Raw genomic sequence first — 10,566 nt, 5'->3', positions numbered from 1 at the left:
AGCATTCATGTTCTTTTATAAAATTTTGTGATCCGGAAAAGGAATTGACGTTGTATGGCTTGCAGTTGTTTTTGTTTTGGAATAGTCATAGGCTGCGCCCAAATTTCTGCACCATATAAGACTATTTTTGTTATTACTGTATTGAACAATATTTTTTGAATATGAGGATTTAGTCCTTGGACATAACGTAAGTTGTTTGCTATTTATGTGTTTTAATTCTCATATATTTGAGATGTTTAATCCAGTTGAGGTTTTTGTAAATGATTATGCCTAGAAATTTAAGTTTTTGAACTATTTTTATTCTATTATTTTCTACTGAAAATTTTGGTAGTCGAGTAATTTTTTGAGACTTTTTATGGAAAATTATAGCTTTTGATTTTTCTTCACTTACTGTCAGTTTCAATTTGTAGCATTCAGTTTTAAAAAGATGAAGAGTTTCATTTACATTATTTTCCAGAATATTTCGTTCTACAACTGATCACAAAAGCTGCGCCGTCAGCAAAAGCAACACTTTGTGTATGGTTTGGCCATTTGAAAGATGTTATTGAGTTAAAAGTAAGGTTCCAAAGGTCAGCACTAAGGCAGGAACCTTCTGGACAACCTCTTTGAGCATATTCTATTATCTCATTGTTGTATATTATAAAACTTTTTCTTTCACATAGATAATCTTGAAGTAAATTAAATATATTTTTTGGACAAATTGCTTTTCTTAATGCTTCAAGTACAGATGGCCACCATAATGAGTCAAAAGCTTTGGTTAGATCCAGGCAAATAAAAGCAGAATGCAGATTATTGGAGTTATTGATATGAATTTGGTTTAAAACTGTATCTATGGCATTCGTTGTCGATTTATTCGGGATGAATCCAAATTGATTATTGCTGATAAATTATATTTTTGTTAGATGATGTCGTAGGCGATTTGCTATTATTCTTTCCAAGACCTTTCCTAATGCTGGTAATAAGTTGATTGGTCTGTATGATTTTAGAGTATTTGCATCTGCACTTGGTTTGCTAAACAAAATGACTTGACCAGTTTTGAAATGAGTAGGAAATGTGCTTAATTGTAGGCACTTATTACTGAGATCTAAGAAAATAGTTCAATCAATAGAATGAATAAATTGGACTATTTGGTAACGTATTCCACCTGGTCCTGGTGCCTTATTTCTTGCTAAATTTTTTATTATATTAGAGATTTCCTTTAATGTAAATGGAAAGTCATCCATTCTATCTGGAGCTGTATTATTATTTCTGATGTACGATTGTTCAGCAGTATCTTCTTGAGAGGAGTCTTGTAGAAAAACTTGTTCCACGATATTAGAAAGAGTTATTAAAGTTGTATCTTGATCTTGATGTTGAAATTGATTAAGGTTTCAAGTGACGGAGATTTGGGTTGGTTTAAAAACTTCGTTCATACAGATCTTACAAATATTTCCATATCTTTGTGTTTTTGGTACAATAATCTCTCCAGCATTTATTTTTAGCTGATAGTATCATTTTTTATACATTGCTTTTTGTTGTGAGTATTTAATGTAAAATTTATCTTTCAGTTCTTGAAGGAAGGTTTTTTTTCATTTTCCTATAGAATGCTCGTTTTGTTTCTCTGTATCCTTAATTCTTTAGTCCACCAGTTTATTATTTGGTTCTTGGGTTATAAATGATTGTTTTCAGCAGTGTTGTATGAATATTGTAAGGTTTTCTATTGATTTATTGAGTGTTATTTTATCAGATGAATTATTGATTTCCCGATGGATCTTGAAGAGATCTTGTTTCATGAACTGATTAAAAGATCTTTGATTAATTTTAAATCATAAGTTAAGGTTATTTCAAAATTAAGATCCATTCTGAATGAGATTATTTTATGGTCAGATAGCGATATGGTATCTAAAACTTCCATGATAAAATTTTGTTAGCTATTTGATATGAGGTTACAGTTAAGTCAGGCCATCCACGTCCATGTATTGTTTCATACGTAGGTAGGCTGTTATCATTATTCTGAAGAATTAAATTATGTTCTGCTATAAAATCTTCGACATGCTCACCTCTTATATCAATATTATTATATCCCCATATTGTATGGTGGGCATTAAAGTCACCTCCTATTACGTGTTATTTTGAATGTTTCCTTATTATTGAAGAAAGGCTTGTAACGTTAATTTCTAGGTTTATTAATGGCGATGTATAGAAGGAGGTGATGATAAGTTGATTTTCTTTATTATTTAATAATATGGAAACTATATCTTGTAAAGATTATTATTGGAGATAAGTATTTGTTATTGATGATGATAGCTGATCTGACTGAAGATTTATATTGAATACAATTCCAACAGTTTGGTATTCCGCTAACACAGTAGGGTTCTTGTATGAGGATTATGTCTGGATTGAGCTCGGTTGAAATTTGGACCAGGTTTGTCAGAGAATAGTGGGCTCTTTGAAGGTTAATTTGTTGTATTTTGAGAGTCGTGTATCATTAACATTTTCATGTATAACGCGCAGTTAATCGTTTAGATATATTGCTTATGATGAAGCATGTCAACTAAACAACATTTATTCAAAATGTACTCAATTTTCTGGTTTTAAGTGCTTAAATTTCCTGCCTACTTTTTCAGTAAAAATTTATTAGTTCAAAAATATGAAATATAAAAGTCAAAATATTCCTCATTCCTTCTTGCACTCACAAATCATTAAGTGACTATGCATTTACAACTTTCAAAGACTGAAAAACGCATGAAAGTGATGCTATCATCATGCAACGATTTGTAGCAGCTTTATTTTTTAACACAATATTTTTGATGATGTTTTTAAACTACGAAGTTTCTTATCCGCTTTATTTTCAACAACGATATTTGGTGCCACTACGTTTTAGAACTGCGGTGTTTTCCCCTTGCTTTCTTTTCTTGCACGATATTTTGTATGACGACGTTTTTGGCTTGCGTTTGTTTTCTTCACAACATTTTCGTCCGCGATGCTTTCGGCAGACGCCACTCACTATATCACACCTAGCTAGAAAGAACCATGATTTCCGAATATTTCAATTTATCAAGAAAAGATATGGTGTACTCATACTTTTAAAAATTATTAATAAAATAATAAGTTTTAAATTGAAAAAATAAATTATGTCTTGTGTTTCTTTGCAGTGTTACCTGCATACAGTTTCGTAATACACTGAATGCACAGAGGTCAGATTATAAGTTAATATTTATTTTATCAAAAGAAACACTTCAAAGTTCTCAAATTTCACACAGAAATACTCGTACAGGTGTTCACAGTATCACATAGTACTAAGAACATTAAACGCAACTCAATGTAAAGCGGGCCTAAAGATAAAGCTAATCTGGAGAAATCTCATTTCACGTTAACTAACAAATCGAAAAAAAAAAAAAAAAATACTGAGAGCAGATGCTCTCTCCGTCCTTATATAATTTTCAACTGGCCGCCGAGATATTTCTTACTTTCTGCTTCTCGAAATTACTGGAAAGCAATGAGAGGGTCTAATTACGGTTACAGCTTACATTGTGGTCAATTACATTTATTCACTTAGAACACCTATTGCAGTGATACAGGGACAGGACCAAAATGTCGCCAAAACCAATGCTAGCTTGGCGATATCTCGCTAAATTAACAAGATACCTGTTTTCTCAAAGTTAAATGTTTCTTGCCCTTGTATTCCTTACTTTTCCGGCATGGCTTGATTCTTTTAGATTTTTCTTATGCCATATTACACAGAAAAATATGATTTCATATATAATTGCACTAAAATAATCTATCTATGTACAAAGTATGTAAAATTGCCCCTTTCCCAAGGACTACATGTTCCGGGCAGTACAATCGCTGGACAGGAAGCCATCCTTACTACTAAGAAGAATCAATGGACTACTTAAATAATAATTCAATAAATGACATAAAACAAATCAAATGCTAAACGGATAAAATGCGCATATTAACAAATTCATATGCAAAATAGGACCATGGCCTTAGTATACTATTTACATTATATACACTATGGGGACTACGTACTATGGCCATAGTAAGGAGTTAGCCTGTCGTAATGAACGACTTAGGCTTACAATTCTGTGACTTACGGATTCGAACTACGACATCGTTCAGCCTATTTAGAACTGTGTAATAGTATTATTACACTATTTAGAGTAAGGACCATCCCAAGGTGACTGTAGTTTAGGAGAGAGTCCTTTTCGTTGAATCGGACTTCACATAAAAAATCAGGTAAAATTTCTTTCTTGATCGGAATATAACTAAAAGAGGTACTCAATCTGGAAATCCAATTCGTGAAGTAATCAGTGACAACCAGGATGTATTTGTTGCCATAAGCAGTTTGTGGTAGAGGTTCCAGGGTTTCAAAGGCGATACGTTCAAAAGAGACTTCTACATTGTAACTTTGCCGCCTGCCTCAGCTGCGTTTCTTCGTTCCTTTCCAACCCGCACAGGCATCGCAAGACTGGCACCATTTTTGCACATCTTCCCTTGCATTACTCCAGATGAAGCACTCTCGGATACAGTGGGTCCATAAAGGTGGTAAACATTATTATTTGTGAGTTTTCTATGAAACCACAATGGTTATTAAACATTAGATTGTAAACTAGAAAAAATTAGTTGTACTGAAAACAAATTAAACCCTGAGAAACCAAGAAAATCATTTTGTGTCACCTTAATTTCAATTTTTTTCGAAACTACCTCTTTTAGCAAAATAATTTGAAGATACAGTCCAAGCACTGTGAGCCATATTCCACTGGCAAATTTACACTTTCACATAAGCTTACAGCCTGATTCTACAACATCCCATTGAGAAATAAAATAGAAATATGAGACAAAAAGAAAACTCAGCTTTAAAGCAAAAGGAATTTTTGTAAATGAAGATTGATTTCTTTCATACATTTTTTGATACAGGTGTCTAATTTGATTAAAAAAATAATAAACCAATAGTGTAAACAGTATACTTTTTAGAGTTAGGATAATTAAGTCCTTTACACTGTAGTTCAATTAAAATAATTAAATGAAAAAACTAAAAGAATGCAGAATTAAGACTTAAAAGTACTCCTTTATTACTATAAAAATAATTAATTCCGCTCTTTGATTAAATAATACCTCTCCCCTTTTCTTTAAAATACTGAAACACACATACAATTAGTCTTAGCCATAATATTAAAAATAGCTTTTGAGGAGCTTTTTCCCACCCACACATACACAAAATAAATAAATACCTTTTCTGATTTATCATCATAAGCTAACAGTTAGCCATTTAATCAAAATGCAGAAAGCTTGTTTTCCATTTAATAAAATAAACAAAGTAGCTATAAAAATGTAAACAGACATTTTGAAAAATCAAACTATTCCATTTATTATAAAAATCATAAATACATTTTATACTCATAGAAACCCTATGTCCTTTTATTAGTGTGAGCTTTTATCTATGTGCACTTTCATCCATGTGAATCTGCAATTATCACAGTGGGGTTATTTTTGTGGGCTTTCGTTGCATGCACTTTTGTCCAGCTGGTTTTTATCAGAGAACTAACGAGAGGAAGAAGAGAGAATAGATTGCCAGCCAATGTAAAGCAACAAGAGAGCTATACAAATGTGCAGTGTCCAAGTAATAAAATTATACTTTAAAAATTCTCAGATTTAACATAACATCTGTTTATTCTCAACTATGACCAATTGATATAAAATTCTTAAAGCATTGCTATCCATGAGCTCTTCCAAAGTTAAAAAAATTACAAGTGACTCTATTATTGACGAAAGCAACAATAAACGGTTCACGGAATAAACACTGATCTTTCCATTTCAAATCAAATGCATATTCATTTGATATTTGAAATTTATATTATTAAAAAATTCAGATAAGCAACATAATATCTTGAGTTTCTTATTTTTTATCCATTTTCCATTGTTTTTTAAAATTTTGTTCAATTTGCGGTTATTATCTACAGTGTCCACAGAGCCTTTCAAAATTACAAACAGTGCAGCACAGATTGGGAAACCACAAATTTAAACATATCACTTCAAGGAAATAATTGCAAAGTTAAAATATAAAACTGATTGTTAAAGATGTAAAAATATTAAAAAAAGAGGTTGCAAAGTGGATCTTGAAGAAAGATTTACAAAAAATGCTTTTTAGAATAACCCTTGAAAATATTTAATTCTGAAAGTTACAGACTGAAGTGTATCAAGACGAAAGAATATTTTCATTCAAATGTTCACAATGAAAACAGTGAGTTCAAAAAGCATACTCATCTGAAATGATTAATTCCAATCATTTACCATTAAACTCTAAAGAATTTGCTGCAATTTTGAGTGAGACGCATTTAAACTTGAGTTTGCCAAAAAATCATTAAATAAATTTTGGCTAGGGATAAGGATTTTTTAAACATTTTGATATGGTTGAGACACAATAACACGCCGAATAAATACTAATTCAGAAGTCAAACAACAAAAATCAGCATTATATTTACGAAATTTTCACAGGACTAGTTTCGATGGTTTTACCGAACCACCATCCTCAGCTGCAAAACCGCAAATGAGGATGGTAGTTCGGTAAAACCATCAAAACTAGTCCTGTGAAAATTTCATAAATATAATGCTGATTTTTGTTGTTTGACTTCTGAATTAGTACTTTGATATGGTCTTAAATATACTTCTAACATTTTGTACTATGCATTTGTTCAACTTCATATTTTCAGTATTAACAATTAATTATGCAGTAAAATACCTCAGTCAACTTTGCAAAATGTTGAAGAAACTGCAGTAACAAATATTCACTTAAGTCTTTACCTAACAGTACACAAGCACACCTAGCTCATTAATATGAATATTTGACTATCTTTAATACACAGTTAAATTAATACACAATAACACGCCGAATAAATACTAATTCAGAAGTCAAACAACAAAAATCAGCGTTATACTTACAAAATTTTCACAGGACTAGTTTCGATGGTTTTACCGAACCATCATCTTCAGCTGCAAAACCGCAAATGAACAAGATAGGAAATAATGATTAGATAAGATAAGAAAGCCTGGACAAGAATAAGCAAGTGGCGCCATCTGTTGGCGAAACCAGAACTAAAACATAATTTCTCTAAAAGCCGAAGGCAAATTTCTCCAATGGAAGATGTTTTTTGAATAATTTTGGCAGCAGAAAAATTGAAAGTGTGATTTTCGGACCAACAATGTTGAGCAACAGAAGACTTCTGTGTTTCCTTTTTTCTAACATATGCCTCATGTTCTTTGATGCGAAATTTTAAGGCTCTCTTAGTTTGGCCAATGTAAATTAAACCGCACTGGCAAGGAATCCTATAAATACCCCAGGAATTCATATCCGGAATGGGGTCCTTGAGTATAGAAGTTGGAATTTTATTGATGGAAGAGTAAACAACCCGAAAGTTAAATTTCTGCAAAATATGTGCAACTTTATAGCTAATTGATGGAAAGAAGGGAATGACAACAGAATTTTTATAATCTCCTAAAATAAGAGTGTGGCTTTTAGTGTGTTGAGATGAGAATTTTTTAACTGCTTGATTAATAATGTTGGGTGAAAAGCCCCTGTCAATAGCTATTGCTTTTAAATAATTTAGTTCTTCATCAAGGGCTAGTTTGGAGGAGCAAACTTGAAGAGCACGGAAAACATAGGAATAAAATGAAGCTAACTTTTGTTTAGTCGGATGACATCTTCTGTGCTCTTCAAGTTTGCTCCTCCAAACTAGCCCTTGATGAAGAACTAAATTATTTAAAAGCAATAGCTATTGACAGGGGCTTTTCACCCAACATTATTAATCAAGCAGTTAAAAAATTCTCATCTCAACACACTAAAAGCCACACCCTTATTTTAGGAGATTATAAAAATCCTGTTGTCATTCCCTTCTTTCCATCAATTAGCTATAAAGTTGCACATATTTTGCAGAAATTTAACTTTCGGGTTGTTTATTCTCCCATCAATAAAATTCCAACTTCTATACTCAAGGACCCCATTCCGGATATGAATTCCTGGGGTATTTATAGGATTCCTTGCCAGTGTGGTTTAATTTACATTGGCCAAACTAAGAGAGCCTTAAAATTTCGCGTCAAAGAACATGAGGCATATGTTAGAAAAAAGGAAACACAGAAGTCTTCTGTTGCTCAACATTGTTGGTCCGAAAATCACACTTTCAATTTTTCTGCTGCCAAAATTATTCAAAAAACATCTTCTATTGGAGAAATGGATTTTCTAGAGGCATTTCACATTCATAAAAATCTTTCTGTTCTAGTTAACGATCCTAATTCCGATCCAAATTTGCCTTCGGCTTTTAGAGAAATTATGTTTTAGTTCTGGTTTCGCCAACAGATGGCGCCACTTGCTTATTCTTGTCCAGGCTTTCTTATCTTATCTAATCATTATTTCCTATCTTGTTCATTTGCGGTTTTGCAGCTGAAGATGGTTCGGTAAAACCATCGAAACTAGTCCTGTGAAAATTTTGTAAGTATAACGCTGATTTTTGTTGTTTGACTTCTGAACACAGTTAAATTATATTCATGTATATATTAGAGAACAGTTTTTGAATAAATTTTCACTATGATTTAACAGCAAATGTTTCCACTCATAATCTTAGTTCACCTACCTCAATAAGCAAGGTCACATGCATTTTTGCTTGGGTAAATGGTGATCACAGAGTAGAAAAGTTTGAGAAGCTGTGATCTAGACTACATTACGAGGATTATTTCCAACATTCATGAAAAGACAGACTAACAAGCTTTTTTTTTTTTTTTAAAAAAAAAAGGAGTAGTTATGAAGCAGTATATTTTATATAGAAAATATGTTTAATTTGTAAAACCACACTTATGTGTCAAATGTATTTGAAATTTGATATATTTTAAGAAACGTTTTGTAAATAAAAATATTAAAGGCTTTAAGAAAAGGCATAACTATTTCATTAAATAATTTTTCATATTAATTCATTAGCTATTATTATGCTAAAGTGAAATAATTCAATTGCTAAGAATATTTGCATGCTACAGGTTCCCAGCACTATACTACAGTTACACAACATCTCTCATCAAGCAACCACTAAAGGCAAATCAAAAATTATGCATACACACAACAAATCAGTGCATGCAAAATTTCATGTTTTTTTTCACTTTCCACTAATAAGCAATATAAAATATGCTATTTTCTAACAAAAGTGATACTTGATTAATATTGCTTTAAGGAGTTGATTATACTACTACTCCTTTTCAATCATTGCACTCTTTCACTTGAAAACCTCATCATTTATGTATCATATTTTAAAATGAAAATTTTCAAGTTTTTGTATTAGTTTCTTAGCTTTCTATCGCTATGCATCTGCACCTGAAAATTCTTCAGAATTTAAGTAACACTTATAGATTTGAAACCAATACTGTGAATTTGTTTACTCTGGTTCACAAATACGGATTCAGAGAAGATTCTTTACACAGGGATACAAACAGGTAATTTTGGAGACCATTATATTCGCTGTTATAGTTTCATGTTTTCTTTACCAAGGATAAAAACTAGTAACGAATATATTTTTCATTAAGTTAAGGATACATGATCAGAGACAAACTGATTCATCTACTATAAAATCATTATATCTTTATGCCAAAAAATACTGAAAAAACACAGAGTCCATAAAGGAATGAGTAATGTACAACTCTCGACGAAATTCACAATACTGCCAACTAAAAAATAAATGTACAAATCTTCGTAACAACCATCATTCATACGTAATTTCAGGGGCTACCATTTACAGTTAATGATTATACATCTAAAAGATGCAACAAAATAATAGTTTTGCCAAACACTCTTGCCTGAATGGAAATGAATGAGTTATGTTCAAAAGCAAAAATTAACCACAGAGAATATAAAAATATGTACTAACTTGCACTTCTTCCCAGTTTGAATACAACAAACTGGGAACTCCACTAACAAAGAATGCATCATCATATTTGAGATTTTAGTTTTAAAATTTTGAGGGGAGACAGATGAATTAATTTGATATGGTGCAACACATCCACAAAGTGCATTAAAAAAGAGAAATGTGAAGCAGCAAATGTCTAAGTAGCATTTACACATAGCTAAGTAAAAAGCATATTTTGAAAAATACTACTTTGATTCCTCTGAAGATGTTTGCACGAATATATAAGAGATATTAATTTGCAGTTTTGTAAAAAATATAATTACTTTCCTCTATGTCACATATTTGTTCAATTACATCATTTATTTCTCACTATCGCCTAAAATAGGATATAATGTGATGACAATCATACGTTTTAGAAACATATTTATCATAGCCAAACCAGAGTGCTGTGACAATATTTTAACTGAAAACTTTATAAGATTCATAACACTTATTAAATCTGATCTCAAGTGATAAAGCATTTCACATCTTTTTTTTAATCCAGAACTCTTGGCAAAAGATAATCAGCAAGCTAAGATGTAATCACATATTAACATAACACTTGTTTCATCAATGCCTAATAGCTAAGTGATATTTGAGAAAAATTCTGTATGGTTTCCACATTTGCAGACAACAGTTATTCTAATGTACGTGTGATGTA

Source organism: Stegodyphus dumicola, chromosome X1 (genome assembly GCF_044657685.1).
Source record: "Stegodyphus dumicola isolate Sdum_Otavi_A_Nest chromosome X1, ASM4465768v1".
Classification (NCBI taxonomy): domain Eukaryota; kingdom Metazoa; phylum Arthropoda; class Arachnida; order Araneae; family Eresidae; genus Stegodyphus; species Stegodyphus dumicola.
The sequence above is the reverse complement of the archived record's forward strand: the minus strand, read 5'-3'. Positions refer to the sequence as shown.